At 37.8% G+C, this 21,567-nt stretch overlaps 1 protein-coding gene and 1 long non-coding RNA gene across 3 annotated transcripts in view; one reads left to right on the top strand and one right to left on the bottom strand.

The window, feature by feature from the left end:
* Nucleotides 1-21,567, bottom strand: part of LOC145519852 (uncharacterized) — a 669,571-nt gene that overhangs the window by 483,533 nt on the left and 164,471 nt on the right. The gene's annotated exons all lie outside the window — the stretch shown is intronic.
* On the top strand, nt 1,955-17,555 carry LOC145519886 (uncharacterized). The gene is made up of 2 exons (XR_014063999.1): nt 1,955-2,039; nt 17,047-17,555. It is a non-coding gene; the product is annotated as an uncharacterized LOC145519886 (long non-coding RNA).

Here is a 21,567-nt window from a genome sequence, read left to right as displayed (position 1 = left end):
TTAGGAAGCATCACTACAAACAAAGCTAGTGGAGGTGGTGGAATTCCAGTTGAGCTATTACAAATTCTAAAAGATGATGCTGTGAAAGTGCTGCACGCAGTCAGTTCAGTTCAGTTGTTCAGTCGTGTCTGACTCTTTACGACCCCATGAACTGCAGCACACCAGGCCTTGCTGTCCATCACCAACACCCGGAGTCTACCCAAACCCATGCCCATTGAGTTGGTGATGCCATACAACCATCTCATCCTCTGTCGTCCCCTTCTCCTCCTGGCCTCAATCTTTCCCAGAATCAGGGTCTTTTCAAAAGAGTCAACTCTTCACATCAGGTGGCCAAAGTATTGGAGTTTCAGCTTCAACATCAGTGCTTCCAATGAACACCCAGGACTGATCTCCTTTACGATGGACTGGTTGGATCTCCTTGCAGTCCAAGGGACTCTCAAGAGTCTTCTCCAACACCACAGTTCAAAAACATCAATTGTTCAGCTCTCAGCTTTCTTTATAGTCCAACTCTCACATCCATACATGACTACTGGAAAAACCATAGCCTTGACTAGACAACGACATGCCAACAAATTTGGAAAATGCAACAGTGGCCACAGGACTGGAAATTTTCATTCCAATCCCAAAGAATGGCAATGTCAAAGAATGCTCAAACTACCACACAACTGCACTCATCTCACACGCTAGTAAAGTAATGCTCAAAATTCTCCAAGCCAGGATTCAACAGTACACTGTGAACTGTGAACTTCCCAGATGTTCAAGCTGGTTTTAGAAAAGGCAGAGGAATCAGAGATCAAATTGCCAACATCTGTTGGATCATCAAAAAAACAAGAGAGTTCCAGAAAAACATCTATTTCTGCTTTATTGACTATGCCAAAGCCTTTGACTGTGTGGATCACAATCAACTGCAGAAAATTCTGAAAGAGATGGAAATACACCTGACCTGCCTCTTGAGAAATCTGTATACAAGTCAGGAAGCAACAGTTAGAACTGAACATGGAACAACAGACTGGTTCCAAATAGGAAAAAGAGTACGTCAAGGCTGTATGTTGTCACCCTGCTTATTTAACTTATATGCAGAGTACATCATGAGAAACACTTGGATGGAGGAAGCACAAACTGGAATCAAGATTGCCGGGAGAAATATCAATAACCTCAGATATGCAGATGACACCACCTTTATGGCAGAAAGGGAAGAAGAACTAAAGAGCCTCTTGATGAAAGTGAAAGAGGAGAGTGAAAAATCTGGCTTAAAGCTCAACATTCAGAAAACTAAGATCATGGCATCTGGTCCCAAAACTTCATGGCAAATAGATGGGGAAACAGTGGAAACAGTGACAAACTTTATTTTAGGGGGGTCCAAAATCACTGCTGATGGTGATTGCAGCCATGAAATTAAAAGATACTTACTCCTTTGAAGAAATGTTATGACCAACCTAGACAGCATATTAAAAAGCAGACACATTGCTTTGCTAACAAAGGTCCATCTAGTCAGGGCTATGGTTTTTCCTGTAGTCACGTGTGGATGTGAGATTTGGCTCACAAAGCAGGCTGAGCACTGAAAAATTGATGCTTTTGAACTATGGTGTTGGAGAAGACTCTTGAGAGTCCTTTGGACTGCAAGGAGATCAAACCATTCAATCCTAAAGGAAAGCAGTCCTAAATATTCATTGGAAGCACTGATGCTGGAGCTGAAACTCCAGTACTTTGGCCATCTGATGCAAAGAACTGACTCATTGGAAAAGACCCTGATGCTGGGAAAGATTGAAGGCGGGAGGAGAAGGGGACAACAGAGGATGAGATGGTTGGATGGCATCACTGACTCAATGGACATGAGTTTGAGTAAACTCTGTGAGTTGATGATGGACAGGGAGGCTTGGTGTGCTGCAGTCCATTGGATCACAAAGGATCAGACATGACTGAGTGGCTGAACTGAACTGATGGTGTATTGGATAAAAGTGTGAGCTCTGGATCCCAAAGTAATGCAATTTTGAATCCTGCCTCCACCACTCACTCACTCTAAGACCATGGACAAGTTAGTAAGCCTACCATTGTTCATCCATAAAATGTATATAACAGTACTATAGTCCAAGTTTGTAATGAGGTTTAAATTCAGAGTATTTAAACATAGCTTGGCACACTGTGAGAAACTCATAAATATTACTGGTGGCAATTTCTTCTTCTCCTTTTTATTCATAACTTCCTCTTATCATCTTGGGATTAAAAAAAAAAGTAGACCTTTTTACTTTTCCAGATATATTTAACTGACAGAAATTCAGATGTTTAATACAGATTCAGACTTAAAAAGAATAAAGCCCATTTAAAGAATTTTTTAGATGTAAGTACAAGTTTTAAGGATCCTTTAAGCAATGTCTAATCATGATTTAAAATAATCCAAAAAATAGCAAATATTTGGCTTTCTAGTTTATTGAAACTGCAATACCTTTTCGATTGTGAATAGATAAATTTTCAACTTCAGATTCATATTATATTCTTCCAAAATTGATGAAAAATTTATTAGTCATATTTTCTAACAAATTTTGATATGTCCTTTAAATGCTTTTTTATCCATTTTGAAAGTTATTTATGTTCATTCATGAGAACTTAGGATCAGAACTATGTGTATAATATTAAGCAAAACTTGGTATAGTATGGGAAGAGACTTTTACGGCCAAATCTAACTTTGGGGTAAATTTAGTGTATATATATATATATATATATATATATATATATATATATATAGTACATCTCTATAAATAGCTTTCCTGGTGGTTCAGATGGTAAAGAATCTGCCTGCAATGCAGGAAACCGGGTCGGATTCCTGGGTTGGGAACATTCCTTGGAGAAGGGAATGGCTACCCACTCCACTATGCTTGCCTGGAGAATCCCATGGTCAGAGGAACCTGGAGGGCTCCAGTCCATGGGGTTGCAAAGAGTTGGACATGACTGAGCAACGATACTTTCAGACTTTTATATATTTAAATTTCATCTCTATATATTTATAACTGAGATGCATAAATTATTCGTACCTGCGTAACATTTTTATACCATTTATAGTAATTTCCTTCTTTAATGAAAGTGTTCACATTATAACTTAAAAAAAAAAAATGTACATATGTAATAAATTGTTCTCAATCTAAAATTTATTCACGTATTTACAAACTTGTGGATATAGGTAATCATAAGAGATTTTAAAGGACATATCTAATTTGGGGAAAAATATCAGTTCAGTTCAGATTATTTCAGTTGCTCGGTCATGTCCAATTGTTTGCTAACAAATGGATTGCAGCATGCCAGGCTTACCTGTCCATCACCAACACCTGGAGCTTGCTCTAACCCATAGACATCCAGTTGGTGATGCCATGCAACTATCTCACCCTCTCTCGTCCCCTTCTTCTCCTGCCCTCAACCTTTCCCAGCATCAGTGTCTTTTCTAATGAGTAAGTTCTTTGCATCAGGTGGCCAAATATTGGAATATCAGCTTCAGCATCAGTCCTTCCAGTGAATTTTCAGGACTGATTTCCTTTAGAATTGACTGGTTGGATCACCCTGCAGTCCAAGGGACTCTTAAGAGTTTTCTCCAATACCACAGTTCAAAAGCATAAATTCTTCAGCATGCAGTTTTCCTTATAGTCCAAATCTACCATCCATACTTGACTAGAGGAAAAACCATAGCTTTTACTAGACAGACCTTTGTTGGCAAAGTGAAGTCTCTGCTTTTTAATATGCTGTCTAGGTTTATCATAGCTTTTCTTCTAAGGAGCAAGCACCTTTTAATTTCAGGCTGTAGTCACTATATGCAGTGATTTTGGAGCACAAGAAAATAAAGTCTGTCACTGTTTCCACTGTTTCCCCATCTATTTGCCATGAAGTGATGGGACCAAATGCCATGCTCTTAGTTTTTTGACTGTTGAGTTTTAAGTCAGCTTTTTCACGCTCCTCTTTCACTTTCATCAAGAGGCTCTTCAGTTCCTCTTCACTTTCTGCCATAAGGGTGGTGTCACATGGGTATCTGAGGTTATTGGTATTTCTCAAGGCAAAATTGATTCCAGCTTGTGCTTCATCCCACTCACCATTTCACATATAAGTAAAATAAGCAGGGTTACAATACACAGCCTTGACATACTCCATTCACAATTTGGAACTAGTCTGTTGTTTCATGTCTGGTTCTGTATCTTCTTGACCTGCATACAGATTTCTCAAGAGACAGGTAAGGTGGTATGGTAATCTGATCTCTTGAAGAATTTTCCACAGTTTTTTGTGATCTACACAGTTAAAGGCTTTGGTGTAATCAATAAAGCAGAAGGAGACAGTACTCTGGAATTGTCTTGCTTTTTCTATAATCCAATGGATATTGGTAATTTGATTTATGGTTCCCTTGCCTTTTCTAAATCCAGCCTGGACATCTGGAAGTTCATGGTTCATGTACATGTTGAAGCCTGGCTTGGAGAATTTTGAGCATTACCTTGCTAGTGTGTGAGATGACTGCAAATGTGCAGGAGTTTGAACATTCTTTGACATTGCCCTTCTTTGGGTTTGGAATGAAAACTGACCTTTTCCAGTCCTGTGGCCACTGCTGAATTTTCTAAATTTGCTGGTATAGTGAGGACAGTAGTTTAATAGCATCATCTTTTAGGACTTGAAATAGCTCAACTGAAATTCCATCACCTCCGCTGGCTTTGTTCGTAGTGATACTTCCTAAGGCCCACTTGACTTTGCACTCCTGGATGTCTGGCTCCAGGTGAGTGATCAGACCATCGTGGCTATCTGGGTCATGAAGATCTTTTTTGTATAGTTCTTCTGTGTAGTCTTACCACCCCTGTTTAGCATCTTCTGCCTCTGTTAGGTCTATACCATGTCTGTACTTTATTGTGCCCATTTTGCATGAAATGTTTCCTTGGCATCTCTAATTTTCTTGAAGAGATCTCTAGTCTTTCCCATACTATTGTTTTCCTCTACTTATTTGCATAGCATACTGAGGAAGGCTTTCTTATCTCTCCTTGCTATTCTTTGGAACTCTGCATTCAAAAGGGCATATCTTTCCTTTTCTCCTTTGCCTTTTGCTTCTCTTCTTTTCTCAGCTATTTGTAAGGCCTCCTAAGGCAACTATTTTGCCTTTTTTGCATTTCTTTTTCTTGGGGATGGTCTTGATCCTTGCCTCCTGTACAATGTCACAAAGCTCCGTCCATAGTTTCTCAGGCACTCTGTCTATCAGAGCTAATCCCTTAAATCTATTTGTCACTTCCACTGTATAATCATAAGGGATTTGATTTAGGTCATACTTGAATGGTCTAGTGATTTTCCTTACCTTCTTCAATTTAAGTCTGGCAATTTAATTTGGCAATAAGGAACTCATGTTCTGAGACACAGTCAGCTCCTGATCTTGTTTTTCCTGACGGTATAGAGCTTCTCCATCTTTGGCTGTAAAGAATATCCTCTATCTGAGTTTGGTATTGACCATCTGGTGATGTCTATGTGTAGAGTCTTCTCTTGTGTTGTTGGAAGAGTGTGTTTGCTATGACCAGTGTGTTCTATTGGCAAAACTGTGAGTCTTTGCCTTGCTTCATTTTGTACTCCAAGTCAAAATTTGCCTGTTACTACAGGTGTCTCTTGACTTCCTACTTTTGTATTCCATTCCCCTATTTTGAAAAGGACATCTTTTTTGGGTGTTAGTTCTAGAAGGGCTTGTAGGTCTTCACAGAACCCTTCAACTTCAGCTTCTTCAGCACTACAGATTGGCACATAGACTTGGATTACTGTGATATTGAATGTTTTGCCTTGGAAACGAATAGAGTTCATTCTGTCGTTCTTCTGATGGCACCTAAGTACTGCATTTCAGACTCTTGTTGACTATGAGGGCCACTCCATTTCTTCTAAGGGATTCTTGCCCAAAGTAGTAGATATAATGTTCATCTGAATTAAATTCGCCCATTCCAGTCCATTTTAGTTCACTATAATGTTGATATTCACTCTTGTCATCTCCTGTTTGACTACCTCTAATTTACCTTGATTCATGGACCTAACATCCCAGGTTCCTATGAAGTATTGCTCTTCACAGCATTGGACTTTACTTCCATCACCAGTCACATCCACAAATGGGAGTTGCTTTCGCTTTGGATCCATCTTTCACTGTTTCTGGAGTTATTTCTCCACTCTTCTCCAGTAGCTTATTGGGCACCTACTGACCTGGGGAGTTCATCTTTCAGTGTCGTATCTTTTTGTCTTTTCATACTGTTCATGGGGTTCTCAAGGCTAGAATACTGAAGTGGTTTGCAATTACCTTCTCCAGTGGACAATGTTTTGTCAGAACTCTCCACCATATATATATATATACGTATATATATGTATATATATATATACACACATGTATATATACATACACACACACACACATATATAAACTACATCTCTATAAATCTCTTCCCTGATGGCTCAGATAGCAAAGAAATATATTTTCTATATTTCTTTATTTTTCTTTCAATGTAATGACATTTTGAAATACTTGTGCATGGTCTTCATAGTTATAATTTTAAGAGTGAGTATTATTTCTCGCCTAATGCTTGATCATTAGAATATCTTGAGATGAGTGTGTAAATTCTTGTAAATTCAAGAGATTCTGATTCAGAAAGTCTAATAAGGGATCAAGAGCCTGTATTTTTAACAAGTATCACGTGTAGCTCCTTTTAGTGGGCTTTATATGAAAAACAATTACTCTAGTTGAAGAACATCTTTTAATTAGTCATTCATCATTGTGTGGTAATCATATTATAGCTGAATATTTTCCCATTATTAAAATAAATCACAATGGCCATCATTATAGGGATATTATTTTATAATTAGTTCCTTAGGATAAATATTTATAATTTAAATGACAGGACTCAAAAGTTTTTGATCATTTTAAGACTCTCGATATCTACTGCAAATTTATTTTCCATAAACTCCCAGCTTAAACTGCTTTAAAATTACATTTAATTATTTAGTTTCCCTGAAGGCTTATACAAATATTGAATATCATGTTTTGAAAAATTTATCAAAGTTAAATTATGCCTCTACAACTCTATTTCTTTGACTACTTGCAGAAGTTTAAAGAGTTTAAAGATTCATATCTTTCCTACATATCCTCTTTGAAATTTTATTATTTTTATTTTTAGTTGTGGTATTCACATAGTTATATACATCATTGATTCATGTTAGTTTTCATATAATTTAAAATATATACCAATTATTTAAGGAGATGCTTTCAGGATCAGATAATAGATACAAACGAAACTTGCTTAAATTATAAACAAGTCACGTTTCTCCCTTAAGAGTCCAAAAAGTCCAAACCTCCAGAATTATGAAAGGCACTAGATGGGTAAGGTCAGATCTCCAGCCTGGCTTCTCTGTGATAATCCTAACTTCTCCTTCCCTAGCATGTTGACTCAAACTGGGGGCAGTTCTGGGTGTTGCATCCAGAGACAGTAATTTACAGAAGAAAAGAGGTCAACTCATTCAGTATGTAGTTCTTGGACAAAACACACCTTTGTCAGAAAATTGCAAAAAGACTTCCACTGTCATTTTCAAGAATTAGATCACCTTACTTATTTAAAATGAAGCATTAGTGAAAGAAATATGATATTGAAAGGTTGTTGCTTTAACCACGAAAGACTCCAGGATTCTTGGCCTCTGGAGGAGAAGAATTCAATCCGGGGCCAGAGAAGAGGCTTGATCGCTCAGAACTTTTGTGTAATAGAGTTTTATTAAAGTAAAAAAGGGATAGAGAAAGCTTCTGACATAGACATCAGAAGGAGGCAGAAAGAGTACCCCCTTGTCAGCAATGGATTTATATACCTTTTAGTCAGTTATTACAATGAATCAAAAGAATGTCTCAAGTTTGTGAAAATTTTACCAGACCCACTCCCATAATTTACATTTTAGGATAACAAGATTAGAATTTAAAAATAGGAAGATCCTACCAGACCCACTCCCATAATATACATTCTAAGATAACAGGATTAGCCAGAAGGTTTCCGGGAAGGAGAAACTGTCCTCAAGCAGGATACATTGTTGTTGTATAATCCCTAGTACAGAGTTTAAACTGAGTTGTGTAATTGGCTAAGACTAAGTAATGTAGACGAAAAAAACGTTTGTCCTTTCTCCTTGAGAATTCCAGACCCCTCTCTCCTTGGGGACTCCTGGACTTCTTATCAACCTACCTAGGAATTGACTCTCTCAATACCATGTTGGGTGACTCTAAGTGGTAGAGTCCTTATTCTAAGGACAGAGGTAAATTATGCATAAGTTATGAAACTTATGTGATTTCCAGAAAATAAAAGGAGAGAAAAGACTTTCTTAACAATTAGAGAAATAGAGGAAACCAACAGAATGGAAAAGACTAGATATTTCTTCAAGAAAATTGGAGGTATCAACGGAACATTTCATGCAAACATGGGCAAAATAAAGGATAGAAATGGTATGGAACTAACAGAAGAAGAAGATATCAAGAAGAGGTGGCAAGAATACACAGAACTATACAGAAAAGAACTTCATGACCCAGATAACCACGATGGTGTGATCACTCACCTAGAGCCAGACATTCTGGAGTGTGAAATCAAGTGGGCCTTAGCATCACTACAAAAAAAGCAGGTGGAGGTGATGGAATTTCAGCTAAGCTATTTCAAATCCTAAAAGATAATGCTCTTAAAGTGCTGCACTCAGTTTCAGCAAAGGTGGAAAACTCAGCAGTGGCCACTGGACTGGAAAAGGTCAGTTTTCACTCCAATTCTAAAAGAAGGGCAATGCCAAAGAATGTTCAAACTACTGTACAATTGAGCTCATTTCACATGCTAGCAAGGTTATGCTAAAAATCTTTCAAGCTAGTCTTCAGCAGTACATGAACCAAGAATTTCCAAATGTACAAACTGGATTTAGAAAAGCCAAAGGAACCAGAGATCAAATTGGCAACATTCATTCCTTCATAAGAAAGCAAGAGGATTCCAGAAAGATATCTACTTCTGCTTCATGGATTATGCAAAAGACGTTGGCTCTGTGGATCACAACAAACTGTGGAAAATTCTTAAAGAGATGGGAATACCAGACCACCTTACCTGCCAGCTGAGAAAACTGTATGTAAGTCAATAAGCAACAGTTAGAAATGGACGTGAAACAATAGACAGCTTCAAAATTGGGAATAGAATATGACAAGGTGTATATTGTCACAATGCTTATTTAACGTATACACAGAAGACATCATGTGAAATGCCAGGCTGGATGAATTATAAGCTGGAATCAAGATTGCTGGGACGTATATCTGACAACCTCAGAGATGGAGATGATACCACTCTAATGGCAGAAAGGGAAGAAGAACTAAAGAGCCTCTTGATGAAAGTGAAAGAGGAGAGTGAAAAAGCTGACTTAAAACTCAACATTCAAACAACTAAGATCATGACATCTGGTCTTGTCATGGTGAATAGACGGGGAAAAAGTGGTAACAGTGACAGATTTTATTTTCTTGGGCTCCTAAATCACTGCAAATGGTGACTGCAACCATGAAATTCAAAGACACTTGCTCCAAGGAAGAAAATCGATGACAAACCTAGATGACATACTGAAAAGCAGAGACATCATCGACAAAGATCCATAGAGTCAAAGTTATGGTTTTTCCAGTCATCATGTATGGATGTGAGTTGGAACACAAAGATGACTGAGTGCTGAAGAATTGATGCTTTTGAACTGTGGTGTTGGAGAAGATTCTTGAGAGTCCCTTGGACTGCAAGGAGATCCAATCACTCCATCCTAAAGGAGATCAGTCCTGGGTGTTCATTGGAAGGACTGATGTTGAAGCTGAAACTCCAATACTTTGGCCACCTCACGCGAAGAGTTGACTCATTGGAAAAGACCCTAATGCTGGGAAGGATTGGGGGCAGGAGGAGAAGGGGACGACAGAGGATGAGATGGCTGGATGGCATCACTGACTCGATGGACATGGGTTTGGGTAAACTCTGGGAGTTGGTGATGGACAGAGAGGCCTGGCATGCTGCGATTCATGGGTTGCAAAGAGTCAGACACAATTGAGCAACTGAACTGAACTGAATATTCATTGGAAGGACTGATGCTGAAGCTGAAGCTCCAATACTTTGACCACCTGATGGGAAGAGCTGACTCACTGCAAATGACCCTGATTCTGGGGAAGAATGAGGGCAGAAAAGGGGGCAGCAGAAGATGAGACGGTTAAATAACATCACTGACTCAATGGACACGAATTTAAGTAAACTCTGGGAGATGGTGAAAGACAAGGAAGCCTGGTGTAATACAGTCCATTGGGGTCGCAAAGAGTCAGACACTACTTAGCGAGTGAACAATAACAAACTGGATTTAGGAAGTAAAAATAAGAAAGTGGCCAACAAATAATGCCTAATAATGTTTACTATTAATGACCATTCATAGATAAATTATCTTTTTTTCCTAGTTTCAAGTTTTGATATTATATTTTCATGATTACTAAGAAAGCATGTCACTCAGATCTCATATAGAAACAGACATGAGAACCTAGCTGTCTAATAGCCTACTGCTACCTTTGTGAACCCACTATCACTTTCCTGCAGGCTAATCCAAGTCCATGACTAAGCCAGTACGCAGGAGGTATTAGTGCTATATCCTTCCTCCCTAAGGCTGAAATTTTCCAGCAGGTAGCTTCTGCTAATGGACACCAATTGTCTGACTTTTTCACAACTTTAGAAGAATATGAGACTCTTTCTGCCCAATCCGTTCTTCCCTTTCTCCTTTCACAGGTATCTGATTGCAGTGGGGTCTAAAGACTCTTCTAGCCTACTTCTGTCCCCTTTCTCTTTATCCTTCACAATAGTTTTCCCCAATAAATTTATTACACTTCTAATTCTACTTCTTGAGCACCCAAACTGATATATTTGATCATTTGATCTTTTCCATGATGTGATATTTATGTAAGGTATTCCACCTCTACTGATATTTACTTATTTAACTGTTGAACTTAGAAACTTTGTTTCACAACATGTATATAAAAATAAAAGAAAAAGTTTACTTTTCTCAAGCACTCAGAGCTTTAAAAGGAGAATTAGGCAGATGAATACATAATGATGGCACAAAATGGAAAACACTGTAAAAGAGATACAAACAGAATTTGAAAACTCAGTGAAGGAAAACTCAGCACGAAAGTATTCATGCTGGTGAAGTCAACATAGACTCTCAGAAACTTCCTTTTAAAATTGAATTCCCTGGTGGAACATGGGCAGATGGGCTTTTATGTTGTATTACTTAAGGCAGTTCAATTCACTCCCTTGGTCTTGTCCTATTCTTTGCTACCCCATGGACTGCAACAAGCCAGGCTTCCCTGTCCATCATCAACTCTCAGAGCTTGCTCAAACTCATGTCCATCGAGTCAGTGATGCCATCCATCTATCTCATCTTCTGCCATCACCCCTCCTGGCACCAATATTTCCCAGCATCAAGTTCTTTTCCAGTGAGTCAGTTCTTCAAAACACGTGGTCAAAGTATTGGAGCTTCAGCTTCAACATCAGTCCTTCCAATGAACATTCAGGACTAATTTCCTTTAGGATTGACTGGTTTGATCTCCTTGTAGTCCAAGGGACTCTCAAGAGTCTTCTCCAACACCACAGTTCAAAAGCATCAGTTGTCTGGCACTCAGCTTTCTTTATGGTCCAAGTCTCAAATCCATACATGACTACAGGAAAAACCATAGCTTTGACTAGACGGATCTTTGTTGACAAAGTAATGTCTCTGCTTTTTAATATGCTGTCTAGGTTGGTCATAGATTTTCTTCCAAGGAGCAAGCGTCTTTTGATTGCATCTCTGTAGTCACCATCTGCAGTGATTTTGGAGCCCAAGAAAATAAAACCTGTCACTGTTTCCACTGTTTCCCCATCTACTTGCATGAAGTGATGGGATTGGATGCCATGATCTTTGTTTTTTGACTGTTGAGTTTTAAGCCAGCTTTTTTGTTTTTTTTTTCACTCTCCTCTTTCACTTTCATCAAGAGGCTCTTCAGTTCCTTTTCACTTTCTGCCATAAGGGTGATGTCATCTGAATATGTGAGGTATTAATCCCAGGCTCCTTCATCTATGGGATTTTCCAGGCAAGAGTACTGGAGTAGGTTGCCGTTGCCTTCTCCAGTATATATAATAACTCAAACCAAATAGATATTTATTTTTCAATTATGTAACTATTTAATTCTGATGTTCCTGGCTGGTGGGAGTATTCATTTGGAATTCACCTTTGCAGCTGGAGATGTGGGCAAGTGATGTTGGGGATACAGTAAGTAATGAATAGAAGGGCAAATGGAAATTGAGTGGGGAACAGATAGTGTCTAATGCTACAATCTTTCAGGCACAGTTAGCTATATATACTTTTCCTCTTTGAATAATCTGAAGAGTTAATTTTATATAACTGGGGTGTCTATCAAAGTAAGCCACTTAGCTATCCTTCAAGAGAGAACTTAATGTTTCTAGTCAGAAGGGAAGGGGAAAGCAAGACCATGTATGGGGTATTTTATGGGTGAGACCTAGAAATGACATGTCTCTTGTGCTCACATTCTGTTGTCTGCAACCCAGTAACAAGAGTGACAAGGTATATCCAATTATGTGGGAAGGAGAGAAAGAGTGTCCATGTGCCAGAGATGACAAGAAAACTCTTAACAGTCCCTTCCACACAGGTGAGAACAATGTGTATGATGGTACTGAGTTGTTAAAACTTCTTGGGAGTTTTGCAGAAGTAAGAATTCAATATACTTGGAATACAGGGTTCAGGGTAAAATGAAAGATAATAAAGGTAGTTTATTTAGTAATTAAACTCTCCAATTTATGCAAAGCTTTTAAAGTTTATTTTATTCTGTTTATTTTTATATATAATTCAATCTATTTGGGGCATCTCATCTTATCTCTTGATCAATACTGCTATTTTTGTGACATTATTATACTGTTCTAATTATTTCAGGAGCATTGCATTGCAAAGAGAGCTTTTTTGAGTAGGGCTATCTGATATAATTGTTTCTTAATTACAAACAACTTCGTAGATTTAAACTAAAGCTAAGCAATGTCTATAGTTAATCTGACCTTCATTTGTTCAGGGTTACTTCAAGAAGAAAATTTACATTCTAATGTTTTATTTATTCAGCAACACATGTCTCAAAAAACAAAACAAAACAAAACAAAACAGAGAGAGAGACTAAAAAAGCAGGATAATAAAAGTTCTCTGGCCAAAAAAAAAAAAGGTTCCATTCTTCCTAGGATATGTCTTCACATAGACCCTCTCTAACATGAAAAAAGGCAAAATAGTTGTCTGAGGAGGCCCTAAAAATAGCTGAGAAAAGAAGAGACACTAAAGACAAAGGAGAAAGGAAAGATATACACATATGATTGCAGAGTTCCAAAGAATAGCAAGGAGAGATAAGAAAGCCTTCCTCATGATCAGTGTAAAGAAAGAGAGGAAAACAATAGAATGGGAAAACTAGAGAGCTCTTCAAGAAAATTAGAGATGCCAAGGGAACATTTCATGCAAAGATGTGCACAATAAAGGAGAGAAGCAGAACACACCTAACAGAAGCAGAAGCTATTAAGAAGAGGTGGCAAGAATACACAGAAGCACTACACAAAAAAGATTTTCATGACCCAGATAACTAAGATGGTGTAATCACTCACCTGGAGCCAGACATCCTGGAGTGCAAAGTCAAGTGGGCCTTAGGAAGCATCACTACAAACAAAGCTAGTAGAGGTGATGGAATTCCAGCTGAGCTATTTCACCTCCAAGTCCTAAAAGATGATGCTGTGAAAGTGCTGCACTCAATATGCCAACACATTTGGAAAACTCAGCAGTGGCTACAGGACTGGAAAAAGTCAGTTTTCATTCCAATCCCAAAGAATGGCAATGCCAAAGAAAGTTCAAATTACCACACAATTGCACTCATCTCATATGCTGGCAAGGTATTGCTTGAAATTCTCCAAGCCAGGCTTCAATAGTACATGAACTGAGAAATTCCAGATGTTCAAGCTAGATTTAGACATGGAAGAGGAACCAGAGGTCAAATTGACAACATCCATTGGATCATAGAAAAAGCAAGAGAGTTCCAGAAAAAGCAACTACTTCTGCTTTATTGACTATGCCAAAGGCTTTGACTGTGTGGATCACAACAAACTGTGGAAAATTCTTCAAGAGATGGGAATAACAGACCACCTTACCTCCTCCTGAGAAATCTGTGTGCAGGTCAAGAAGCAACAGTTAGAACTAGACCTGGAACAACAGACTGGTTCCAAATCGGGAAAAGAGTATGTCAAGGCTGTATATTGTCACTCTGCTTATTTAACTTATATGCAGAGTACATCATGAGAAATGCTGGGCTGGATAAAGCACCAGCTGAAATCAGGAATGCCAGGAGAAGTATCAATAATCTCAGATATACAGATGACACCACCTTTATGGCAGAAAGCAAAGAAGAACGAAAGAGCCTCTTGATGAGAGTGAAAGAAGAGAGTGAAAAAGCTGGCTTAAAACTCACCACTCAGAAAACTAAGATCATGGCATCCAGTTTCACCACTACATGGCAAATAGATGGGGAAACAACGGAAACAGTGACAGATTTTATTTTCTTGAGCTCCAAAATCACTGCAGATGTTGACTGCTGCCGTGAAATTAAAAGACGCTTACTCCTTGGAAGAAAAGTTATGACCAAACTAGACAGCATATTAAAAAGCAGAGACGTTACTCTGCCAACAAAGGTTTATATAGTTCAAAGCTATGGTTTTTCCAGTAGTCATGTATGGATGTGAGAGTTGGACTATAAAGAAAGCTGAACACTGAAGAATTGATGCTTTTGAACTGTGGTGTTGGAGAAGACTCTTGAGAGTCACTTGGACTGAAACAAGATCCAACCAGTCCATCCTAAAGGAAATCAGCTGTGAAAATTCATTGGAAGGACTGATGTTGAAGCTGAAGCTCCAATACTTTGGCCACCTGATGTGAATAACTGACTCATTGGTAAAGACCCTGATGCAGGGAAAGATTGAAGGCAGGAGGAGAAGGGAGTGACAGAGGATGACATGGTTGGTTGGTATCATTGACTTGATGGACATGAATTTTAGCAAGCTCTGGGAGTTGGTGTTGGACAGGGAAGCCTGTCACGGTGCTGTCCATGGGGTTGCATAGAGTCGGCATGACAGCGACTGAACTGAACATATTCCAACTTTTTCACTAGTGAAGGAGTTTCAGGATACTATTTTATGCTCTTATATTTCTTTTAATTTTTTAAATTAGTGAGATATAAATTATTGATACCCTTATACACTATTGGGTTGGCAATAACAACAAAAAAATCTTACTATAAAAAATGCTAGTGAAACTGTGCAGAATGGAAATACTCATACCTTCCTGGTAAGAGTATAAATTGGTAAAAATTATATTATAGCACAATTTTGTAGTACTTTGTGAAACTACAAATACACAATCATAAACCCAGTAATTCTATGTTATCCCCTAGAAAAAAATGCAGACACTTTCACAAGTTCAGACAGAAATTTCCATTTGGCAAGTTTCAGAATGCAGGAAAAAAAATCAGCCAAAAGCTATTATCAAGTGTATGGATAAATAAAATGTGACATATCTAACAAATGGAGTTCTATATTGTAGGTAAAAGGTAGCGCTGTACTGTATATTTAATATGAATAGATTTTTAAAGATGAAAACAATGAACGGGGAAAAAGCAAGATATAGATTAATAATTTCTGTATCATATATTATGCAAACTAAAAATACAACTGTAGTAGAAGGAGGTGAATAATGGTCTTAGAGATGGAAGTAAAATATAATTCAACTTTATCTGTAATATTGACATTTACATGACTAAAATATAAAGCAAATGTGAAAATACGTAAAAAACTGTCAATCATAGGATATGTGTATTTCGTCTATTATTCTTTCCAATTTTATATTTTTTTAATTTCTTAGAAAGATTTAAAATAATTAATAAAAAGCAATGTTAAAAGGAGTGGATATATGTACACGTATTACTGATTCACTCTGCTGTACAGTAAAAACTAACAAAACATTGTAAATCAACCATACTCCAATAAAAATTAATTGAAAATAAAATAAATAATGAAAATACATGATTTTCCCTAACTGGAGTTAAAGTAGTGTGTTAAATAGTTATTGGACAAAAATATTGTCAGTCCTCCTTATGGCCTTACATTTAGAGGAGTAGGCTATAACATAGCTGGATGTCTGGTTAATATTCTTTTGAATCACATCTCAGAAAGACTGATTTAAAACTAATCTATTTGTGTGCAAAATCAACTTGTAAACAGAGTGCTCTTCAGCTCCAGGATGGAGGCTACATCTAAAAAACAAATTCTCCAGAATTTCAGCTCTCAATGAACATTTCAGGAAACAAAGTTATTAAAATATGTAAGATAATTTAAATATAATATATATATATGAAGCATAGGAATTCTTGCAAGAAAAGGCTCCTATTCCTATAACAAATGATGTGAAATTTAGCTTATGATATTTTAACATCTATCCAGGCTGCTCAGAGATCTTTTTTTTTTTTAATGTCCTTCTATATTTACAGCCATTGTTTCCAAAACAGATGGATGAGGCTGTTGTTTTTATTAAAGGGGATAATATATATACAGATTGTTACACAAAATGTGGCAAATATCAAAAGTAGCTATCATTATTGAAGAATTTTATCCATGTAAGTTTTTAACTGAAGCTAAACTGCTTGTCATACAATTCTTTCCTGTGTTCTTCCCTTTGAAGAAGCTAATAAAGAAAAAGAAGCAGAATCCTAACTGGGGTGTAAAAGGAGAATAATTAATCTACACAAGAAAAATTTTGTTAGTGTTATTGACTACAATTTTGATATTTATGACCAAATATCATCATATTGACCATGACGATACTTCGCCTGCAATGGCTCCCTATACGCACAATAACTTTACCATATTAATAAGCTAGTCTAATAATCTTCATAAAAGGTGTTTTTGTTTCTTATTCTTTCTCTACTATATCCCGTTTCAGCCCTAGTTGGAAATTTGAATATCTCAGTGTCCCTAATGAGAATCCAGGACTGTGAAACTGAGAGCACAGGCAAGTGTCAAAGTTTTCAACTTATATATTATTATTCATCTGAGCCGTCCAAAGTTTGTGCCGGGGAATACGTGGAAGGCTTCACCTTCAGCTCCTCATCTGACAAGAAGCAAAAGGCACCTGCAGTGTTCTGATTCTCACTGGGGTGACAAATACCCGTGCAGTGACCTTGCCCACCGAAACAAAGCAGAAGGAAGGAAAGAGCGGAGAATAAATAGGTCTACCTCAGCAACAGATGCTACCAGCAGAAACTGCTGTCATGTCAGCTGGCTGTCTTCTGAGAGCCCACAAATGGAATTTTCCTCATAGCAGCACTTATAGCATTAATCCATACTGTCCATTTTCCTGTTTGTTTCTCCCATGAGCTAGAGATCTTAAGGCAAAATTAATGTCAGGTTCATCGCTGCACGCCGATTATTAAAGATGGAGATACAAAAGTCTCACTAGACATTGATAGTTTTTGTCTGAATGTGTGTAATGTGCTGTGTGCTCAGTTGTGTCTGACTCTTCATGGCCCCATGGACTATAGCCTGCCAGGCTCCTTTGCCCATGGAATTTTTCAGGCAAAAATACTGGAGTAGGTGCCATTTTCTACTCCCAGGGATCTTCCCAACCCAGGGATTAAGCCCATGTCTGTCTCCTGCGTTAGCAGGCAGATTCTTTACCGCTAAGCACCACCTGGGAAGCCTGTCTGAATATGTGAGTTAATGATTTAAAATCTTACTTTCTCCCAACCATTCCAAAGTTAACTCTGATTGTCCAAGTTCTTTGTTTATAATGATTCTTGAGTCAGTCTGAAATGAAACTGAAATAAGGACATTAATAAACTCATTCTTTAGATGTGACTGTGTGAGCTAAGATTTGACACCATCTTGGTCCCTAGAGTCAGAACCCTCTCCTTTCCTCACAAGTCTTCAAGACTCCTTTGATGCCTAACAAAGATTCACTGTAATGTTGTTTCAGCTAAATCAGTTTTGCTTAGGTCGTACTTTCCTCCAAACATTTGCACTAGTCATAAGGAAAAAAAATAGGGTCTGGCAGTATAAGTTTCATACATGAGGTGTAAGATTAAATAACAAAATACTAACCTAGGATGACAAAGGGCTTCTAAGAGAGTGAAGAAAAAGAGTATTAAGAAAGCAGTATGACAATGTATGGAGCTTCCTGACAAGAAAGTAGAACAAGAAAGGTATGTGTATAAACTATTTTTTTAAATAGAAAATGAGAGAAAACAGATAAGACTGTTAACATTTATTGAGATACTTCACTGTTTTACATACATTGATTAATTAAATCCTTACAATAACCTTATGAAGCACTATCATTACTAATATTTTTATAGATGAGGAACCTAAGACACAGAGGCAATAAAACAATGACTTGTCTAATGATCACACAAACTGGACACACAAAGTCAAGAGATTAGGGTCCAGAGCCTGTGATTTCAGCCTTTAATCACCTTGCCTCGTGTAGGGTTAATTCTGAGAAATGTATATTGCCAAAGGTAATGGTTAATGGTTTCCAGTCTGACCACAGTCTCAAATGATACTAACACCATTTCATTTGCTTCACTCCAATTTCAGCCACCCCTGTTTCAGTTGCTTCCCTAAAGAATACTGGTCAAACATGGTATATAAGAATACCTCCTAAGCATCAGCATCACATTGCCACTTCATCTTTCTCAACTTCTGTTCCAACCAAAAGATACTGATTTTGTCAGGCTATTTAACTATTTTTCTCTTTTGAAAAATACACCACCCTATTTCCTACAATGCCTGTTCTACCTTTTTTGTTCAGGTTATTCTTGATTAAATAGGTAGGTAATTTTCTTACAACTACCAATTTATATTCACTTTCATCTTATTATACTCTTCCTGTATCCAATAAATCATAGTCCTTAAAAAACTGTGTTCATCTTTGCATGCCCAAAGTTTATAGTAGGTTCTCAATAGTTATTAGTACTTAAAAGAATGATTGGGAGATTAAGACTTGGATGTTCTACCAAATGTAAATCTTCCAGGATGTCATGAATCTCAATTACAAAGTTAGACAATCAGGTTTTGTACAGTGAGGAGTTATGGACAATTTCCTGTACTAGGACTTCAATGTAAGTCTAATTATTTTTTAATATGCCAAAGATATTTCTGAAAAATAAAGAGATTGTGCCAGTTTTATCCTATTTAGCAAAACTTTGCACAAGAGTAAAACCTGATTTTAGTATCAAACCAGACAATCAATTAATGAAATGAGATAATAAATTAACTAGATTTAATTGACAAAGGATTTTTAAAAATTAGCTGTTATTAGATATTGTTTGATTGAATTTATTCAGATGGCCAGCTTGTGGATCCCCACATACAGGGGATAGAAATGTTAGAAATGCCTAGAAATGTTCTGATGATGAATTGGTGCCCATAAACATACTTCACTTTCTAAAATAGGTGATATGTAAACATAAGCTATTTCTTATACCTGTCAATAAAAGAAGGTATAGAATGAGATATTTTATTGTTCCCATTCTCATGTTACTTTTTCCCCCTTCAGACAAACATGAAGAAAACCATAAAAATAAATCTATCCACAAAATGACTGGCTCACAGGATTCATTTTCACTGTAACCACAGTACTCCATCTCCACACACTATACTAGGTAAACAAAGCAATAGGATATAGAAGTACCCGTGTAAATGCATTCTCCTATTTTCTCTACCTTGAGCTTCAATAAATCTGGGATATATAAAATTATTTCTATAATCAACTGAAAGAGCTAAAATGGAGCATATATCTTTCTTTAAAAAATGGCTTGATTTTTCTGATTACAAAAGTAAAACGTAGTTGAAAAATTCAGATAATGCAGAGGAGTCTACAGTTGAAAGTAAGGTTGCTGGACATGGTGGTGTGTGCTTGTAGTCCTAGCTACTTGGGAGGCTGTGGCTAGAGGGTCACTTGAGCCCAAGAGTTCTGGGCTGTGGGTGTGCTATACCAATTGGGAGTTCACACTAAATCTGGCATCGGTACGGTGACTGCTGTGAGTGGGGGACCACCAGGTTGCCTAAGGAGGGGTGAATCGGCCCCAGTCAAAAATAAGGTTCACAAATGACACCAAAGGCATACAAACATCCACTGTTAACAGTATAATGTATCTACTTCAAATTCTTAATATCAGTTCAGTCCAGTTCAATGACTCAGTCGTGTCTGACTCCTTGTAACCTCATGGACTGCAGCATGCCAGGCTTCCCTGTCCATCACCAACTCCTGGAGCTTGCTCATACTCATGTACATTGAGTCGGTGATGCCATCAAATCATCTCATCCTCTGTCATCCTCTTTTCCTCCTGCCTCCAATCTTTCTCAGCATCGGGGTATTTTCTAATCTCAGTTCTTGCCATCAGCTGGCCAAAGTATTGGAGTTTCAGTCCTTCCTTCCAATGAATTCATTCATTCCTTCCAATGAATATTCAGGACTGATATCCTTCAGGATGGACTGGTTGGAGCTCCTTGCAGTCCAAGGGACTCTCAAGAGTCTTCTCCAACACCACAGTTCAAAAGCATCAATTCTTCGGCGCTCAGCTTTCTTTATAGTCCAATTCTCACATCCATACATGACTACTGTAAAAAACTATAGTTCTGACGATGGACCTTTGTCAGCAAAGTAATGTCTCTGCTTTTTAATGTGCTGTCTAGGTTGGTCATAGCTTTTCTTCCAAGCAACAAGTGTCTTTTAACTTCATGACTGCAGTCACCATCTGCAGTGATTTTGGAGCCCGAGAAAATAAATCTGCCACTGTTTCCATTGTTTTTCCATCTATTTGCCATGAAGTGATGGGACCAGATGCCATGATCTTAGTATTTTGACTACTGAGTTTTAAGGCAGCTTTATCACTCTCCTCTTTCACTTTCATCAAAAAGCTCTTTAGTTCTTCTTCTCTGTCTGCCATAAGAGTGGTGCCATCTGCATAGCTGTGGTTATTTATATTTCTCCCAGCATTCTTGATTCCCAGCTTGTGCTTCATTCAGCTTGGCATTTCACATGATGTACTCGGCATATAAGTTAAATAAGCAATTTAGTGTTTGGGGCATAGACTTGGATTTCTGTAATATTGAATGGTTTGCCTTGGAAATGAACAGAAATCATTCTGTCATTTTTGAGGTTGTCCACGCCCCCGTAGGAGACACTCAGACACAAAAAAGCAAGTCTGGCTCAGTCTCTGTGGGGTCTCTTGGTCCTGGTGTGCATAAGGTTTTGTTTGAACCTTCTGAGCATCTCTGGCAGGTATGTACTTTTATTATAAATGCAATTTCACCTCTCCTACCATTTTGTTGGGGCTTATCCTTTGCCCTTGGATGTGGGGATCTTTTTTTGGTGGGATCCAACATTCTCCTGCAGATGCTGAACTCCTGTTCAGCAGTGAGTTGCAATTTTGGAGTTCTTGCAGAAGATGAGTGCAAGTCC

Source organism: Giraffa tippelskirchi, chromosome 1 (genome assembly GCF_054371585.1).
Source record: "Giraffa tippelskirchi isolate mGirTip1 chromosome 1, T2T-mGirTip1v1.2.pri, whole genome shotgun sequence".
In the NCBI taxonomy this organism is placed as follows: domain Eukaryota; kingdom Metazoa; phylum Chordata; class Mammalia; order Artiodactyla; family Giraffidae; genus Giraffa; species Giraffa tippelskirchi.
The sequence above is the reverse complement of the archived record's forward strand: the minus strand, read 5'-3'. Positions and strand labels throughout refer to the sequence as shown.